General features: G+C 48.4%; 1 protein-coding gene across 6 annotated transcripts in view; it reads left to right on the top strand.

The window, feature by feature from the left end:
- RPTOR (regulatory associated protein of MTOR complex 1) overlaps nucleotides 1–18,205 on the top strand; it is a 422,339-nt gene that overhangs the window by 258,980 nt on the left and 145,154 nt on the right. The window lies entirely within an intron of this gene.

Genomic DNA, 18,205 nt, shown 5'->3' with positions numbered 1-18,205 from the left:
CGCGTGTATAGCTGCTGTGTCTTCTGGCTGTTTCTGGAGACCAGAATGTGCCTCCCCGAGATAGGAAGAATTGTTGGGCTGAAGACAATTAAGACGCAAGTGCAAGAGAGCTCCTTGCCTGCCCTCTGTTTCCCTAAAGCAAAACATAGATCTACAGAGACAAAGACATCCTGTCCCGCCCCGTCCCAGGGAGGACAGCAGCAAGCCCCGAAGACAGCTCCAGGCCCACGCGAAGGTGTTTCCTTCATTTTATAGATGAAGTGACTGAGTCTCAGAGAGGTTAACTCACCTGCCCAAAGTCGCACAGCTAGGAGTGGCCGAGCCTGGAGGACAGAGCCGGGTCTGTGTGATACCACCCCCAACTCTGCATCGGCTGGCGTGTGGAAGGACGTCCATCCCTTCACGTCCCTCTGCGTGTTTGTGAGTGCAATTCTGAGGAAAGTGGCATGAGTTTTCTGCATCAAGATGCCTGGTCTCAAAGGGCGGGTTCCATGTGGACCTGACAAAATGAGGGGACGTGTACAGCATGGGAAGAGAGACCGGTTATTTTGACTCAAGCCCCGGGTGCCCAGTGGTAGGAGGAGTGCTGACCTTCTGTGTGATGCATGCCCACCAGGAAAACCTCAGAGGATTATCCCAGAAATCAGGCATAACCACACAAGGCTGCCTGTATTTGGAAACTGTCTTTCCTAGGGTGTTTTAACAAATTCACAGGAAGAGACAATTTACAACCAGGCTAGGAAGTGACTCTGGGATTTCAGCATCTTTTCAGAGACAGAAAGATCCACATGAGCTCAGGACAGTCGGGGGAAGGTGGTGGCAATCTCTGTCAGAACCGTGGAGTGTTTGTGGAAGATACTTCCACAGCAGGAGAGCTCCACGCCCCATCCTGGAAGCTCACCCTCTTCCCCTCCCACCCTCTTTAGGCCAGATTTTTGCAGAGAAGCTCCCTGATGAGATGCAGCGTGCAGGTGAGAGTGGCATCTGGAGACAGCCTGGAGGCGGCCAGTGCCTCCGGAGGGAAGTGCTCCCCAACCCCAGCTCTGCTGGAGCCCGTCCTGCTTCCCCTTATTTTAGGAGCTGCTTTTCTTGATGTGGCAGGCCTTTCAGCAGCTTCTCAGGAGACTCTCCTTGGAGGTGGCTTCTCCCATGTGACTCCTGCAGCTGCCTCTCAGGAAAGGTCTGTCTGAAGGTCGGCCCTGACACCGGGAAGCCCACAGAAAATCTGTTTTGCAGGAGTGCTTCAAAAATAAACATGGGCTCACATGTCTTTCTGATGGGCTTTGGAATCTGCCTGTTTAATAAAAAAGAATCTGCTTTTCATTATGTCATCAACATGTTGAATAAGAAAATGGGGAATTACCCCTCACCTCGCTGTGGCCCCATCTCTCCCTGTGGTTTTTGTTTGCAGCCTCCAGAGTGGCCATTCCTGTCCATTGTTGTTGTTGACTGAGTCCAGGAAGGGGCAATAATTTGTCGTTCTATAGTAAGTCAGGTAAAAGGTGAATTATCTCCTGTAATATTAACTCTGCTTACTGTTAAGTCAGGGAAACTTCCTCCCGAGTTCAACCCTACATTTACTTCACAAGTAAAGATGAGCAGAAGTTTGTACTAGGGGAATCATTAAATGCGGAAGGACAGGATCCAAAGAGATGGCAGCACTGTGCATATGAACCATGTGATTTAGAAACCGAGCAGAGATTTTTAAAAATCATTAAAAAACAAGCCGCCTCTGGTGGTTTTTAAAAAACCAGTCAGCTTATGCAGGGGTGGAATTATGGAACTTTCTAGTTTCTAATGTCTCTCGGGTGCCATGTTCACTCCAAACCGTTTCGGTAACCCTGAGCCAGTATATCCTCCTGGAGAAATTAACAACTGCTTCATTTAAGTCAATGTTTTTCAAATTTCAAGTCATGGTTGATTAGTGGCTATGAAACCAGTTAGGTGGGTCACAGCCAGCATTTTAAAAAAGAAGAAAATGTCATTGTTTTCGTAGTAAGATAAGTGTTCCGTGGTCCTGTTGCTTGAACATGTATCTCTTTTTTGGTTTGCTTTTTTGTTTCTGTTGTTTGGAGGCATGGACAGGGTACGAACCTGTGAATATGTATCTTTATATGTGGTTGTGTATGTGTGTTTGTCTGGTCACCAAAAATATTCCTAGGGCTCATGATCAAAAAAGTTGGAAAGCTTCTTATTTAAATGATCTCTACTCTTATGTTAACTGGGGACCTAGACACACTGACCACCTTAATTGCCTATACTTTAGTTACCATCAGTGTTGTGAATACTTAGTCGTTTTCCAAGAACAACCTTGCCCCAAATCCCTGCTCTACCATCATCAGCCCTGTGCCATATTATGGTTTCCTATAATCTGTCCCATTTTTAATTAGGAATATTGCTTATACGTATATCTTTTTTCTTTGATTTTTTCTTTTTTTAAATTTTCTTTTGCTTATACATGTATCTTAACAGCCTCTTCTTTTCTTGTTGAAGAAATAATTTTGACAAGTTTTTACATTTTACTTTAAATTAAAAACTCATTTCCCTTTTGACCACATGCATTAACCCTCAGAACTGAAGAAGGCCAGATTAACCGTACCAACTTACCCTTCTTGGGAGAATGAAGCAAACCTTTTATCATCAAGATATGTCACCCTTTATCTCTGGTAATGCCTTTTGCCTTAGAGTCCACATTTTTATAGTATCATAGCTGAACAACTGTCTCTTGGTTAGTGTTTGCAGAATGCATCTTTTTTATCCATATGTATGTAAGGTAGATCTCTTCTTGGCAATATAGTTAGCTTTTATTTAGTTTTGTTTTTAAATAGAGACAGAACATTTTTGGTTTTAATTAAAGTGTTTAGTTTGTTTACATTTAGTGTAGTAATTGACATATTTGGGTTTAAGTCTGCCTCCTACTTGCTTCATCCTTTTTTCATCCTTTTTTTTTTCCTGTTGCTTTTTATTCTAGCCACCCCACCACCCTTTTTTTTGGAGCGAGGGGAACAGAGTCTCACTCTTGTCGCCCAGGCTGGAGTGCAATAGCACGATCTCAAGCTCACTGCAACCTCTACCTCCCAGGTTCAAGTGATTCTCCTGTGTCAGACTTCCAAGTAGCTGGGATTACAGGCACGCACCACCACACCTGGCTAATTTTTTGTATTTTTAGTACAGACAGGGTTTCACCATGTTGGCCAGGCTGGTCTTGAACTCCTGACCTCAGGTGATCTGCCCACCTTGGCTTCCCAAAGTGCTGGGGTTACAGGCATGAGCCACTGTGCCCGGCCAAGCCCCTTTTTTTTTTTTAACTTTTCTTTTTTTTTTTAACTTTTCTTTTTTCTCCTCCCTTACCATCTTTTGAGTTGATTTAGCAATTTTATTACACCTTTCTTCTCTTCTGTTGGCTTGTTAATTTTATATTCTTTACTATACTTTGAGCATCCTGTTTTTTCCATTAACTGCCAGATAGTATATGCCTTAGACTTTGCAGGCCATGTAAGGTCTCTGCCTCATAGTCTTCCCATTGTTACAACTCTTTAAAAATGTAAAAACCATTCTTAGCCTGGGGGCCTTAAGAAAACATGCTTCAGGCTGGATGTGGTCCTTGGGCCATAGTTTTAGTGACCTGCTTTAGAAACTATATCGTGCATCCTGCTAAAATCTAATCTAAGCCTGGCACAGTGGCTCATGCCTGTAATCTTAATGCTTTGGAAAGCTGAGGCAGGAGGATCACTTGAGGCCAGGAGTTCAAGACCAGCCTGGGCAATATGATAAGACCCTATCTCTACCAAAAAAAAAAAGTTAGGCATGATGGTGTGCACCTGTAATCTCAACACTTTGGGAGGCTGAGGCATGAGAATTGCTTGAGACCAAGAGTTCAAGACCAGCCTGAGCAACATAGCAAGACCCCAGCTTTACAGAAAAAATTAAAATCAGCTGGGCCTGGTGACATGCCCCTGTAGTCCCAGCTGCTTGGGAGGCTGAGGTGGGAGGATCACTTGAGTCCCAGTGGTTGTGGCTGCAGTGGCTCATGATGCACCACTGCACTCCAGCTTGGGTGACAGAGCACGTTTTCAAATCAGCATTCTTGAGGTGCATTCAATAAAATATACCCACTTGAACTGTACAATTGATGAGTTTGACAGACACTGTACCCGTGGAGCCACACCACAGTCAGCGTATATCCCGTGTGTCGCCTTGTACTTGTCCCAGTTAATCCCTCTCCTTATCCCTCAAGCCCAGGCAACCATTGATCTGGGTTTTCTCACTATACATTCGATTTGATGTTTCCAGAACTTTCTGTAAACAGAATGATAAAGTATGTGCTCTTTTCTGTCTCTTCCTTGGCTCAGAATCATGCCTTTGAGATGTCTCCTTGTTGGGAGTATCAGTAGTGTGTTCCTGTTCATTGTAAGTAACAGCCCGTCATCCTGTGTGTCACAGTTTGTTTCACCTGTTGATGCGCATTTGAATTGTTTCCGTCCTGACTGTTATGAACAAAGCTGCTGTAAATATTCATGTGCAAGTCTTTGTGTGGGCATATATATTCATTTCTCCTGGATAAATACCGGAGAGTGAATTGCTTGGTCATATGGTAGGTGTACGTTTCACTTTATAAGAAATTGTCCAACTGTTTTCCAAAGTGGTTTACTGACCTGAGTTCCTGCCAGTAACAACAGCGTGCCAGTTGTGGCGCATCCATGTCGACACTTGGCATTCTGCCTTTTCGGGGGTTTTTTAATTTTATTTGTTGAGATGGTGTCTCACTTTGTTGTCCAGGCTGCAGTGCAGTGGCACAGTCTCGGCTCACTGCAACCTCCGCCTCCCGGGTTCCAGCAACTCTCGTGCCTTAGCCTCTTGAGTAAGTGGGATTACAGGCGGGCGCCACCACGTCCAGCTACTTTTTTGTATTTTTAGTAGAGATGGGGTTTCACCATGTTGCCCAGGCTGATCTCTAACTCCTGACTTAAGTGATCCACCCACCTCGGCCACCCAAGTGCCGGGATTACAGGCTTGAGCTACCGCGTCCGGCCATCTTACCGAAGTATAACACAATATCATTATTATTTTAATTTGTATTTGCCTAATGATGCCAGAGCAGCTTTTCCTATGCTGCTATTGGCCATTAATTTATATTCTTTAATAAAATGGATGTTCAAGTCTCTTGCCAATTTTCAAATTGTGGGTGTTTGTCTTCAAGAGCCCTTCATGTGTTTTGGACACAAGTCTTTGTCCTATCTATATATTGTGAACATTTTTGCTAAGTCTGTGGCTTGTGTTTTTATTTCTAAAACAGTCTAGGCCAGGTGTGGTGGCTCACGTCTGTAATCCCAACACTTTGGGAGGTCGAGATGGGCAGATCACGAGGTCAGGAGATCGAGACCATCCTAGCTAACACGGTGAAACCCCGTCTCTAATAAAAATACAAAAATTAGCTGGGCGTGGTGTCACACACCTGTAATCCCAGCTACTCGGGAGGCTGAGGCAGGAGAATCGCTTGAACCCGGGAGGCGGACGTTGAGTCAGTCCAGCAGTGAGCTGAGATCGTGACACTGCACTCCAACCTGGGCAACAGAGCGAGACTCCATCTCAAAATAAATAAATAAATAAATAAAACAGTCTTTTGAAGAACAGAAGTTTTTCATTTTGATGAAGTCCGATTTCATCATTTATTTATTTTATGATTTGTACTTTCTGTGTCCTACCTAATAAATCTTTGCCAACCCTCGGGTTGTGAAGATTTTCTATTTTTTTCTAAAACTTTTAGTTTTAACTTTCATGTTTATGATGAACTTAGTGAACTATGATTAACTTTTAAGTCTGCGATCCGTTTCAAGTTGTTTTTTAATATAGTCAAGGGTCAAGGATCATTATTTTCCATATAGATACCAAATTGTTCCAGCAATGTTTGTGGAAGAGGCTATCTTTTTGTCATTGAATTTCCTTGGTGCCTTTGACAAAAATCATTTGACTATAACTGTATAGTTCTATTCTATTCTCTTGATCTGTGTGTCTATCTTTATTGGCATAAGGATAGGAATACCACATTACCTTGATCACGGTAGCTTTATTGTAAGTCTCTGTTTTTGTTTTGTTTTGTTTTGTTTTGTTTTGTCAAAATGGTTTTGGCTACTCTAGATCCTTGCATTTCATATGAATTTAAAAATCAGTTTATCAGTTCTAACGAGAAGCCTGCTGAGATTTTGACTGGAATTACATTAAATCTAGATCAATTTGAGGAGAATTACCATCCTAGTAATATGGAGTCTTCTGACCCATGCACATAGTGGCTTCATATTCCATAATCATCACATACTGATTTAGTTGTCTTGGTGCCTTGGAGCTTTATCTGTACATATCTTGCAAATATTTTGTTAAATTAATGTCAGTTTAAAAATTATTTAAGACAGCATATAGAAATGTAATTGATTTTTGCATAGTGACCTCATTTCCTCTAACTTTGCTACATTCACTTATTGGCTCTGGGAGCTGTTTGAAAGGTTTCTTAAGATCCTCTATGTGTGTAATTATGTCATCTGAAAATACATACAGTTTGACTTCTTTATTTCCAATGTTTATGTCTTTAATTTCTTTTTCTTGCTTTGTTGCACTGTGTAATGTCTCCAGTATAATGTTAAATGGAAGCAATACAGCTGGGTGTTGAAGCCCTGATCTGAGTCAAGGATCAATGACAGGGAACATTTTATCTTAATCTACTAAGTATAATATGTGCTGTGAATTTTTCATAGATACCCATTATCAGGTTGAGGAAGTGCGCTTCTAGACCTAGTTTTCTGAGAGTTTTTCTCTTGAGTTCTTGTTGGAATTCGTCAGCGGCTTCCTCTGTGTCTGTGGAGGGGATCATACAGCTGTTCACCCTGTTAAGATGGTGCATCACGTGAATGATGTTCGGATGTTAAACAGTCTTGCATCCCTGTGGTAGACCCCAGCTGGCCATGGTATATTACCCTTTGATATATTGTGGGATTTTACTTGCATTTCATTGAAGATCATCTCACGTGTGTTCTTCTCTACCTGTGGGACACAGCCACACCCTCTCCAACAAGGCCTCAACCTCACTGTACCCACGGGACACAGCCACGCCCTCTCCAACAAGGCCTCAACCTCACTCCACCCATGGGACACAGCCACGCCCTCTCCAACAAGGCCTCAACCTCACTGTACCCACAGGACACAGCCACGCCCTCTCCAACAAGGCCTAAACCTCACTCTATCCACAGAACATAGCCATGCCCTCTCCAACAAGGCCTCAACCTCACTCTACCCAAGGGACACAGCCACGCCCTCTCCAACAAGGCCTAAACCTCACTGTACCCACAGGACATAGCCACGCCCTCTCCAACAAGGCCTAAACCTCACTCTATCCACAGAACATAGCCATGCCCTCTCCAACAAGGCCTCAACCTCACTCCACCCATGGGACACAGCCACGCCCTCTCCAACAAGGCCTAAACCTCACTCCACCCGTGGGACACAGCCACAGCCTCTTTAACAAGCTCTCGACCTCACTGTACCCACGGGACACAGCCATGCCCTCTCCAACAAGGCCTCAACCTCAGCCCTGCCTGGGGCCTCCTCCAGGTGCTGGGATTACAGGCATGAGCCACTGTGCCCAGCCCTTGATTTCTTAATATACTAAATTTTTAATTTCCAGGGTTTAAGAAGAATAGCTTCTAGTTTTCTTCCAAAATTGTTAACTTTGTCCTTTAATTCCTTATACATATTAAGTAAGATGATTGTCAAGTCTGTGCCTGGCGGCTCCATTATCCAAATCCTCTATGTCTGTCTTGTCAGCTGCTTTTCTTGGTTTCAAACATATATACAGTTTTCCAGTAATTACTTGTTTTTTTTTTTTTATTGAATGCTACAAATTGAAAACGGAAATTGTACAGGTATTTAGGGTGATTTGAGGCTGTGAAGTCTGAATTGTTTTGAGTTTCTTTTTCCTCCTACACGCCTTTTAGAGTCTCAGCTCAACAACTGAGGAGTTTCCCCAGATCTGCTTCTCCTTGGCAGTGCATCACCTCCTGCTGTTGTTCCTCAGCCCCATGAGCTTGCTGTGATCTACTCAGCATCCCTGCTGCTGGGTCCCGTTTTTGGAGTTGCCAGATGCTTCCAAGAGAGGTGGCCCCAAATGAAAGCTCAACCCCTGGCTTCCCCTCCTCGAGTCTTGGCCCCATAATTTCTCATAGCCTGGCCTGCCTTTCCTTGCTTCTAAAATATTCCCGAACATACACACAGCCTTTCTAGCTGTTCTCCAGGCGAGAATGGTCTGAATCACCTCATCTGCCGTTACCCGCAAGGGAGCCCGTGCTGTTCTCAAAACCCTAAACCAGTGGGAACCACACGCCCCCAGATTTGTGCACGTGATTTGGAATCTGGTGGGCTCAGCTTTTTAGATAATGCCCAGTGGCTGCACGTGAGGGTCCGCAGGCACAGAGTTGGACCCACGTCCCCAGCCTTCCGTGTCCAGCTGGGACTCTATCCGGCTCTCTTGTTCCCGTTCCTGTCCCTCTGCCCTCCAGACTATAGCACTGCAGCCCAGCTGACAGAGAGGCCGCTCCTCTACCTTTAAATTGCAAACTATTCAGACCAATATCGTGTATTATAATTCGTAAACCATGGGTTTTATGCACGCTAAAATGGACTTTAATTATGACCACTCAAAGTCTGTAAATGGCTATAATATTGGGCACTGTGTAGTGAGAACATCAGGTAATGTTACAGAGCGCTGAATTGTACATCATTTTAAATAAAGAGAGGCTGGACGAGAATATCACAGGAATGTGCGTTTACTTGGTTCAGAGCAATATTAGCTTAAGAAAAAGTATTTTCACTGGTTTCACGAAAAGTTCTCACCTGGTGCATTATTTCCTGATCTTCACTTCAAATTGTTTTCTTTCCCCAAAGAGTTGTATTTTTACAATGACCGACGTGTGTGTGTGCTTTATGCATAAGGTTTCAATGCAGCATTCATTGAGAAGCTGGATGAACTCATCACGCTTGTGCCACCTGCTCAGATTGCTTTCAGTAACTCTCCTATTACTCCAGCCCCCACTGTGGAGAACCACTGGTCTGAGATAGATATATATATAGCTTTCCTCTTACTAGCAACCTAGCCATTATGCACTGACCTGGATTTTCAAAAGAATTATTTCAAAAAAGAAATTGCTCAGTTCACCTCCCCTGACCTTGGCATGGAACCTTTGTAAATAATTAATTATTTGCAGTAAGTAAGTGAACCAGCCTAAGCTTCTCTACACCGTCATTTTCATAGTAGTCATTTACATTTAAATGCGTGTCCTTCTTTAACTGAATTTAATCTGAGATGATATTAATTTTTAAAATCATACAGTTTTGACTCGGTACAGTGGCTTATGCCTGTAATCCCAGCAGTTTGGGAGGCCGAGGCAGGTGGATCACCCGAGCTCAGGAGTGTGAGACCAGCCTGGGCAACATGGTAAAACCCCATCTCTACCAAAAATACCAAAAATTAGCTACGTGTGGTGGCAGGTGCCTGTGGTCCCAGCTACTTGGGAGGCTGAGGCTGAGGTGGGAGGATCGCTTGAGGCTGGGAGGTGGAAGTTGCAGTGAGCTGAGATCAAGCCTGTGCACTTCAACCTGGGTGACAGGGAGACCTCATCTCAAAAAAGTTTTTTTTTCATAAGACAGTTTTGAAATATCTTCCCTTTTCAGGAAACTTGCTGTAGCCTCCTTCTAATTTAAAAAAAGGGGGGAAAGTTTTGTTTTCCTTTAATACGTAAATTGTATGTTTTCCGTGTAGATTGTTAAGCACATCAGCAAAAAGAATTAAAATCATCCATTTTCTCCAGCATGCCGCGATAGCCGTTATTAACACTTGGTGTATACCCTTCCAGACTTTCATCTAAGTGTATTCTTGGGTATTTTTTTGATTTTGTGCACAAAGAGATAATCCAGGGGAATGGCCACCAGAGTGTTTCACGAGCTTCTTAGGTGATGGAATTTGGGATGATTTGTATTATCTTGTTTTCTTTTTTATCATCATTTGAGTACTTTTAGTGAGTTTGTCCTATTTCTTGGAAACCGTAGTTTTTCATTTAACATTTTGTTTACATACAGTTTGACGATCATTCAGTGGGGATTCACCCATTGGTTCATCGTATGTACGCGGCACCTGTTCTGTATTCGACTTTCACGCTAAGCATCGTTAACAGCAAGATGAAGAAAGAATGTAGTCCTCACTTTCAGAGTGCTCCAAGCCTCAGCTTAGACACAGCCTAGGCAACAGTGTCTCAGAGACATTCACAGCTCTCTGGGCAGGCATCAAAGGAGCAGCCGCCAGCGAGGAACCCCTGGGTTGGTGTGGGAGAGACCCCAGGGGAGTGTCCTGAGAGGAGGCCGGACTTGAGCCAAATGATAAAGGATCCATAGGTGTCCCCTAAGCCAAGAAGACAGGAGGGTGGTCTGAGCATAGCACACAGGATGTTTGAGAATGACAAGTCTGACATGGCTGGAAAGCGATGTATTTGGTGAAATAGAAAGATGGGGAGGAACAGAAAATAGCACCAGGAAGGTAAACATGCTTGAGTTACTCAGCCTCCACCATGGCGGCCGCGTGACTGTGCTGGGGAGCAGACACTAGGCAGTTAGGGGTGCACAAGGTTTGTTGGATGTAACACCTGGCAGAGGCCAGGACAGAAGCTGGACCTGATGTACACCTGGCCCAGGCTCTGCTGGCCCCATAGAGAGAGAGCTGTCGCTCCAACTCAGAGGTGACCCAGCCTCTGCAGGCCCCGTGGAGAGAGAGCTGCCACTCCAACTCGGAGGTGGCCAGACTCTGTAGCTCAGCTGTGCTACAGGGCCACCCAGAACAGAGAAAGGCCTCATCTGAACACTGGCCCAGTCCCTGTGCATACCAGCTGGGACTGTCCCTGTACCGCGCTTTTTCCTGCCAAGGGCCCAGCCCGGTGTCCACAGGCAGCAGACAGCCATCGGCATCAGTGGGAGCAGCTGTTTTTTAAGTGGGGAAGTGACATGGCCCAGGCCTGTGGACTGTGGAGATCACACCATGTGCTTAACGAGCTGCCAGGAGCTGTGAGATTGATTTATGTCAAGGAAAGCAAGTCATCGTCCATGGGAATTTACCCAGCTACACAGAAAATTAACAGTGGAACAATGGCGGGTAATAAAAGAAAAACAAAGTAAGGGATTAGTTGAGCACCAGAGAAATTTAGACGAGGATCTCAGCCATCATCCTGTGCTAGACAGTCCGTCACGTGCAGAGCATCCTCCCGACTGGCGAGGTGGCTTCCACGTGCCCCGTCAATCAGGGCTGGACAGTCCGTCACGTGCAGAGCATCCTCCCGACTGGCGAGGTGGCTTCCACGTGCCCCGTCAATCAGGGCTGGACAGTCCGTCACGTGCAGAGCATCCTCCCGACTGGCGAGGTGGCTTCCACGTGCCCCGTCAATCAGGGCTGGACAGTCCGTCACGTGCAGAGCATCCTCCCGACTGGCGAGGTGGCTTCCACGTGCCCCGTCAATCAGGGCTGGACAGTCTGTCACGTGCAGAGCATCCTCCCGACTGGCGAGGTGGCTTCCACGTGCCCCGTCAATCAGGGCTGGAAAGTCCGTCACGTGCAGAGCATCCTCGCAACTGGCAAGGTGGCTTCCACGGAGCGATTCTTGAGACCCGAGGGGCGTGGACACAGCTTCTACGCAGGCAGTCGGAGAGCCACTGGGCTCTTGGCCCTCACTCCTCCAGCCAGAGGAGTTTTGCTTTCCTTTGTCCTGCATAAGATTTTGTTTGAGTAGCTAAAAAGTAATGGAAAACCACTGCAATGATCAGTGGAGAACCTTGTAGGTTTGGGGGCCCAGCTGTGTGTTAAGAACCATCAGCCTGTGTAGTGTGAGCCAGGGCAGAAGGGCCTGGCGCGAGAATGCTGTCTGGACGCCTGGCGGGCCTGGCTGCAGGGTGCCGCAGAGGAGGTGGGAAGAGGCATCTGTGGGAGGCCTGGCTGGCCCCAGTGCAGGACCAGAGAGCAGCTGAGGGCCTGGGGCCTCGGGGGTTTCGAGCCTCAGTGAAACGCGAATCCACAGGGACTCTTGGAGTGGGGACCAGCAGTGGAGAAGATCATGGCATTGCACTTGATTTTACACACGTTCCGCTTGAGCTGTGATGCCAGGCAAGCCGAGGGTGAAGGGAAGCGCCTTGTCATGAGACCTGGAAGGAGCAGGGCTGCCGCTGGAGCAGATCCTGGGGTGTGAAAAGAGCTGGCGATGCAGTGCTCCCAGAGGTCACTAAGGGAGGAGCCGGGTGCCAGGGGAGAGACAGTCAGGATTTGCAGATTCAGCAAATGAAGAAAGGCAAGGCTGGCCAGCCATTGGAGTGAGGTGGCTTGGAAGGGCGGTGAGGACAGAAACCAGCTTTCGCATGGCAGATAAGAGGAGCCTACGGGGGCCAAGGAGAGCTTAGCTAGTGCCAGCTTCAGGGCCACATGGGTTTTCCCCAGGGTAGACAGGCATAAGGCCCCAGCGGCCACTGCATGTTGAGCCCCAGCAGCCAGTGGTCTCCCCGGCCCATCCCTGGTCCTCCCGTTCCTGCGAGGCAGCTGCGGGGTCTGGGTCTGGTTTCCGCCACTTGTCTCTAGTGGAAGACACACCCTCATAGAGCCTCAGTTTCTCCATCTGAAAAGCAAGTGAACATAAGACCTGCCTGGCGTGGGCACTGGGAAGGAAGTCTTGGTGGACTTGGCAGGTGGGTGACTTGGGGGCCTGGGTCCACCGAGCCGCACAGCGGGAGGTATGGCATGAGTGCCCAGCTGGCAGCGGTGGTGGAGGTAGTGTAAATGTTCATGCTGAAGAAAATCCAAGCCTCTGAGAGGCTGGGCAGCTAGTCCACAGTCACAGAGCCAGTCTCTGGCCAAATTCAAGCCCCCGTCTGTCTGGCTCCCAAGTTTAGGCCTGGAAGTGAAGGAAAAGGAAGGCTGGGGGTTCTGCAGGGAGAAATCCTAATGACCTCACAGCCCCTTGTCCTTGTCCTCTGCATGGATGGGGCCAGGGACAGCAGTGAGGCGGCCACCCCATGGGGAGGCGATCATGTGTTGCGTCTCCTGAGTGCAGACGGAGCTGAAGGCGTCCCCAAGAATCCAGGTGAGAGCAGGAACCTGGAGAGACTGGGAGGCGAGCACCTGCCACGTGGGCACCTGTGAGTGAACCAGGGAGGGACAGGGCCCCAAGGAGTGGGTGGCACCTCGTGCTGGAAGTGGGGAGCAGGCAGAGTGATGGGGCAAATGACAGGGAGCCGGGCAGGTCCGGGAGAGGGGGTGGGGGAGGGAGCACCCTTGGGAGAGTGACTGTGATGGGCTGTGATCCCTCAGGCAGCTGGTGGATAATCAAAGGCAAGGGCTGGAGACATAGTAGCTCGTGTTGAGTGACAAGTTCCCAGCAGAGAGTGGTGGTGGGGACAGCCAGGGGTGTCAGGGAAGAAGAAGGGGCCTTAGGGGAAGGGCACCTGCTTGGCATTTCGGAGCTGGCCTGGCACTCTACAGTGGTTGCACAAACGGGGTGTGGATGCTGAAGTTCTGCCAGAGTCTAGCAGGGCCGGGGTCATCATGATGGCCTGGATGTTGCAGTAAGGAAGATAAATCCTGGCAAGAAACCGCATGCCACAGGTGAGCCCGGAAGTGTGGGGGAAGGTGGAGATAAACCCTCCTGCCAATGGCAGTGAAGGAGTTTGAGGAGGCGCGGGCCATGTTGGGGGGCCACCCCTGGCATCTGCCACATCTGTTGTTGGAGTGTCATCTGTTTTATTTTAGTCGCCATTTTGCATCAGGGTCAGCTGTGTTGACTCAGAGAAACAGGTACCACAAGTCATCCAGCCATAGCACTGCTGGGACCAGCGCTTGAGTTTTCTTATCTCCCCATTCAGGAATCTTTTCCTGAACTATAGCTTTTTACAGTTTTCACATAGAAGTCCTTGATTAACACTCTGGATTTAAATTTTAAAAGAGCCACCTTGATCATTAACCCTTTGAGGGTTCAGAGAAACTTCTAGAATGAAACATGATCTGACATGGACAACCCACACCACTAGGCTTCTGTGGTTCCCTCGTGATCTCGGTGGCCTCCCGAGTCGGGCAAGGCTCAGCATTGGTTAGGATCAGGTACAGAAAGGAAACCAGAAACAAATCGTTTCTGCAAGGATTTAATTTTATGTGACGTGAAAAGTGAGGGATGCTGGACTCAGTTCCACCTTGTCACCCCCAGTAGGACCAGGCCTGCTGGATCAAGAAGCCTCATCAGCTTTTGCTTACTGGATGGTTGGTTCATCGACTTGAATGATTTCTGGGTCTGTCTGAAGTCGGCTGGGCAGATGGCTCTGTCTGGTTTCACGATGAGCTTAGGGAAGAGACCAGTGGGATTTTCAGGACCGTGTTGGGAGAGTCTAGCTTTGCATTTATTTACTGGTGATGATCACAAGATACCAATTTGTAAAAACACAACTAAGTACACACTGGTCCTATCTGGCCTCCGTTTATCTTGATGGCTTGGCCATCCAGTGACAGTGTTGGGGTGTGGGACCTCGTGGGAAGCTCTTTGCTGCTCAGAATGCAGCTTTCTGTTAACCAGGGGTCACAGACTCGGGAACAGCAGGGGCTCTATGAGCTTCACTCGATTCAGGATACGTGGGCTCACGTTAGGGATGCGTTTAGTCCTGGTTTGCAAACAGCCTGGGGGCAAATGGTCTGTCTGTGCTTGTGATGGTCCCTGCACTTCTTCCGGAATGCAGCCCTGGCCCCCGCCAGCTGCCCGAGCTGTGCTGCCCCCTTAGGCTCCCTCCCCAGCATCACCAGGGCCGAGGATGAGGAGATGCAGGAGCCAGGGTTTCGGCAGTTCCCTGTTACTTAGGTGGGCACACTCATTGCAGTAAATGTTGATGATATAAAGACAAGGAAGGGTATCCCCATGATCGCATTTTGAGGTTTTTCCTCCAATTGTCTCTCCTTGCACATGTTTGATGTAATCGTGACTATAGAGTATTTGTCTTGCTTCTTTACTTAATGTTATAAAGCATTGTCCCATATTATTGAAATATTCAGAACAGTTTAACTGCTTGTAGCTGCTGCGTTGTGGTTGTTGCGTGGTTTGTTTAATCATTTCTCTCTCATTGGTTTCGGAGCGAATTTTGGGCTTTCTGCAATGGCAGATGACACAGCACCACACACCCGACATCCCATTTCCCCATCCTGCTTCCGGTTTAGTCATGGTTGGTTCCTGGAAGTTGATGTACTGAGCTACGTAGATTTTTCCGACTTTTACATGTGGTAAAGAAGGTAGTGCCAGCGCACACTCGTACAGGATAGAAGTGTCTTTGTTTAGGGCAGGGACAGACACATCCAGCTGCCTGAGAATGGGGGCTCCGCACACCAGAAAGACCAGCTGTGTAACGTAGAGTGTGGACTTTGAGTGATGCAGTATCAGTCACTCAATCGGTCTAGTCTGTGTGACTCTGAACACACAGACTCCGGGCACTTGCCGGGCTGGCAGTGCTCCAGGCACGTTGTTACAGTCGTGCTGGGAGGGTAACATGTCTGAACCCCATGGAGCGAGGACCTGAGCTCTGCAGTTGGTGTGGGCCCCACCCTACCCTGGGCGCCTCTCTTCCTGAGGCTTCGGGACGGTCCTCTGCCCTCATAGTTTGACTAACTCCAGATATGTTGAGAGAGAAGAGAGAACCCGTGACAGGACACTGAAGATCAGCACCTCCCGTATCCTCCTTCCCTGCACACTCGGGCCACCTCCCGTGTCCTCCTTCCCTGCACACTTGGGCCACTGATATGTTGAGAGAGAAGAGATAACCCGTGACAGGATGCTGAAGATCAGCACCTCCCGTGTCCTCCTTCCCTGCACACTCGGGCCACCTCCCGTGTCCTCCTTCCCTGCACACTCGGGCCACCTCCCGTGTCCTCCTTCCCTGCACACTCGGGCCACCTCCCGTGTCCTCCTTCCCTGCACACTTGGGCCCCTGATATGTTGAGAGAGAAGAGAGAACCCGTGACAGGATTCTGAAGATCAGCACCTCCCGTGTCCTCCTTCCTTGCACACTCGGGCCACCTCCTGTGTCCTCCTTCCTTGCACAGTCGGGCCACTTGTGTGTTTACTGATCCTAGACCACAGAGCTTCGGCGTGTGGTCTGGGCGCTGTCTGTCCTCTGCATGGCTTTGATAAGGAGGGCAGGCAGCGCTCGGTGACAGTCCTGCAGCTTGAAAGAGGCGGTGTTTTTGCGGAACATAGTTATTGACGACCTTGGCAGTCATTTCATTAAAATGGTTTTCAGCATATGTGTTTCTCATCTGCAGGTGTGGGACCCAAGACACAAGTGTGTTGGGGCTCCATGTCCACCCCACGATGCCCCCCGTGCCCCTTCTCCGTGCTGTTTCCCAGGGCTGTGTCCCGGGCAGCCACCCCTGTTCGCGCTGGCGCTTGAGGGCTGAGATGAGCAACCTGGTAAAATGAGTTCCTGGATTGTTTGCTTGCATTTCATAAGGAAATGTCTTCTCTTTGGGAGGTGTGCCCCACCCTCACATACCTCCGTGGGGCCAAGCTCTGTCGCAGGTTGTTAGAGGGTGGGCACTTTTGCTTTTCCTCACTCTCCTGCTCGGACGTCGGAGGGCAGGCAGCCTGGCCATTCCTCCTGCACACAGTGGACATGCTTGTTCTGAGGTGAGAGCAGACTGGGGAGAAGGAAGAGGGGCTGAGACGAGTCTCTGCTGTCCTTGTGCCGTGTGTTTGCCTCCAGGCCTGGGTTTCTTTTAAATGGTGGGAATCCTTCATGATGCCTGCCCTCCACCACCCACACAGCTAATGAAAGGGGCTTCTCCGTCATCCCCGTCCTGGCCAGCAGCCTGACTAGAAAACCTTGATGCTGGGTAAACTGGTCTCCACTGTGGAGGTCAAAATTTTTCTTGAATTTGGAAATCTTTGTTTGAGACTTCCGGCATTTTTTGAGCAGCAGTGCTGCTTTAGAATATTATACTAACTTCTCAATTTCTCCTTTTTCTTGTCCTATCACTGAACCTATTTTGAGGAAATAAGATGTTATTTTCTGTTCCTAAAGGAAAGAAAGAGCATGTGTTGAAGAATTACATTAAGAAGCTTGCTTAGGCTGGGCATGATGGCTCATGCCTGTAATCCCAACACTTTGGGAGGGTGAGGCGGGAGGATCCCTTGAGCCCAGGAGTTCAAGAGCAGCCTGGGCAACACAGTGGGACTCCACTGCAACAATTTAAGAAAAGAAGTTCACTGAACTCAGCTACCCTGTGTTACTGATGCATAGCCTCTTTGAATATTATTCTTGTGAAGACGGTGCCATCAGATAGTTCCTGCAGTGGGAATTGCTGATCAGCTAAATCTTATCGATAGCGGAATCATGCTTATGGCTCTGAACATGTGGCATTTGGTTTTCCATTCCGAGTTACTTCACTTAGAATAATGGCCTCCAGCTCCATCCAAGTTGCTGCAAAAGTCATGGTTCTGTCCTCACGGCTGAGGAGTGGTCCTTGGTGCTGCCTGCCCCATGCGAAACGGCAGCAGCCTCATCCTCCCGCCCACTCTCTGTCGTATTTGTCTCTGCGTCATCTGCCGTCACTTGCCACCTCTAATGTGTGCTTGTTCATTTGCCTGTTACCTGTCCTTCCCCCTAGACCCTTAGGACAGGGCCTGGGCGCGTGCTGGCAATCCCCACATCCCTGTCGCAGGTATCAGCTGCGTGTTGAATACACGGGAGCAAAGTAGACCTTGCGGGCGAGACTCCCCCCAGCGTGGACGGTGCACTTCCACAGCGTTCGGTGGCTGAGGTATAAACCTGCAGAGCATGATGTGGACTGCTTTCAGTACGTGCCACAGACTGCCCTTGGGGTCCAGTCATCGGTCCGTGGGAACCATGTGTGTGACCAGCTGGGCTTGATCTGCACGTCTGGGGACACCGGAGGAAGAAGCCGTTTTGGAGATGTGCGGGAAGGAGGAAAGCTGCAGATGGAGGTTGAGCTCTGAGCTGTGAGCTCATGGAGAGTTTGATTCTCCCTGCCGTGCGCCGAGCTTCTGCTCAGAGCCTTCCTCCCTCGCTCAGAGCCTTTCGCCGCCCGCGCCCTTTTTTCTTGCAACCTCTCCTCCATTCCCTGCTCTCAGAGCTGTGGCATCAC

This window comes from Gorilla gorilla, chromosome 4 (assembly GCF_029281585.2).
Source record: "Gorilla gorilla gorilla isolate KB3781 chromosome 4, NHGRI_mGorGor1-v2.1_pri, whole genome shotgun sequence".
Classification (NCBI taxonomy): domain Eukaryota; kingdom Metazoa; phylum Chordata; class Mammalia; order Primates; family Hominidae; genus Gorilla; species Gorilla gorilla.
Note: the sequence above shows the minus strand (reverse complement) of the source record. Positions and strands in the feature narration are given on the sequence as shown.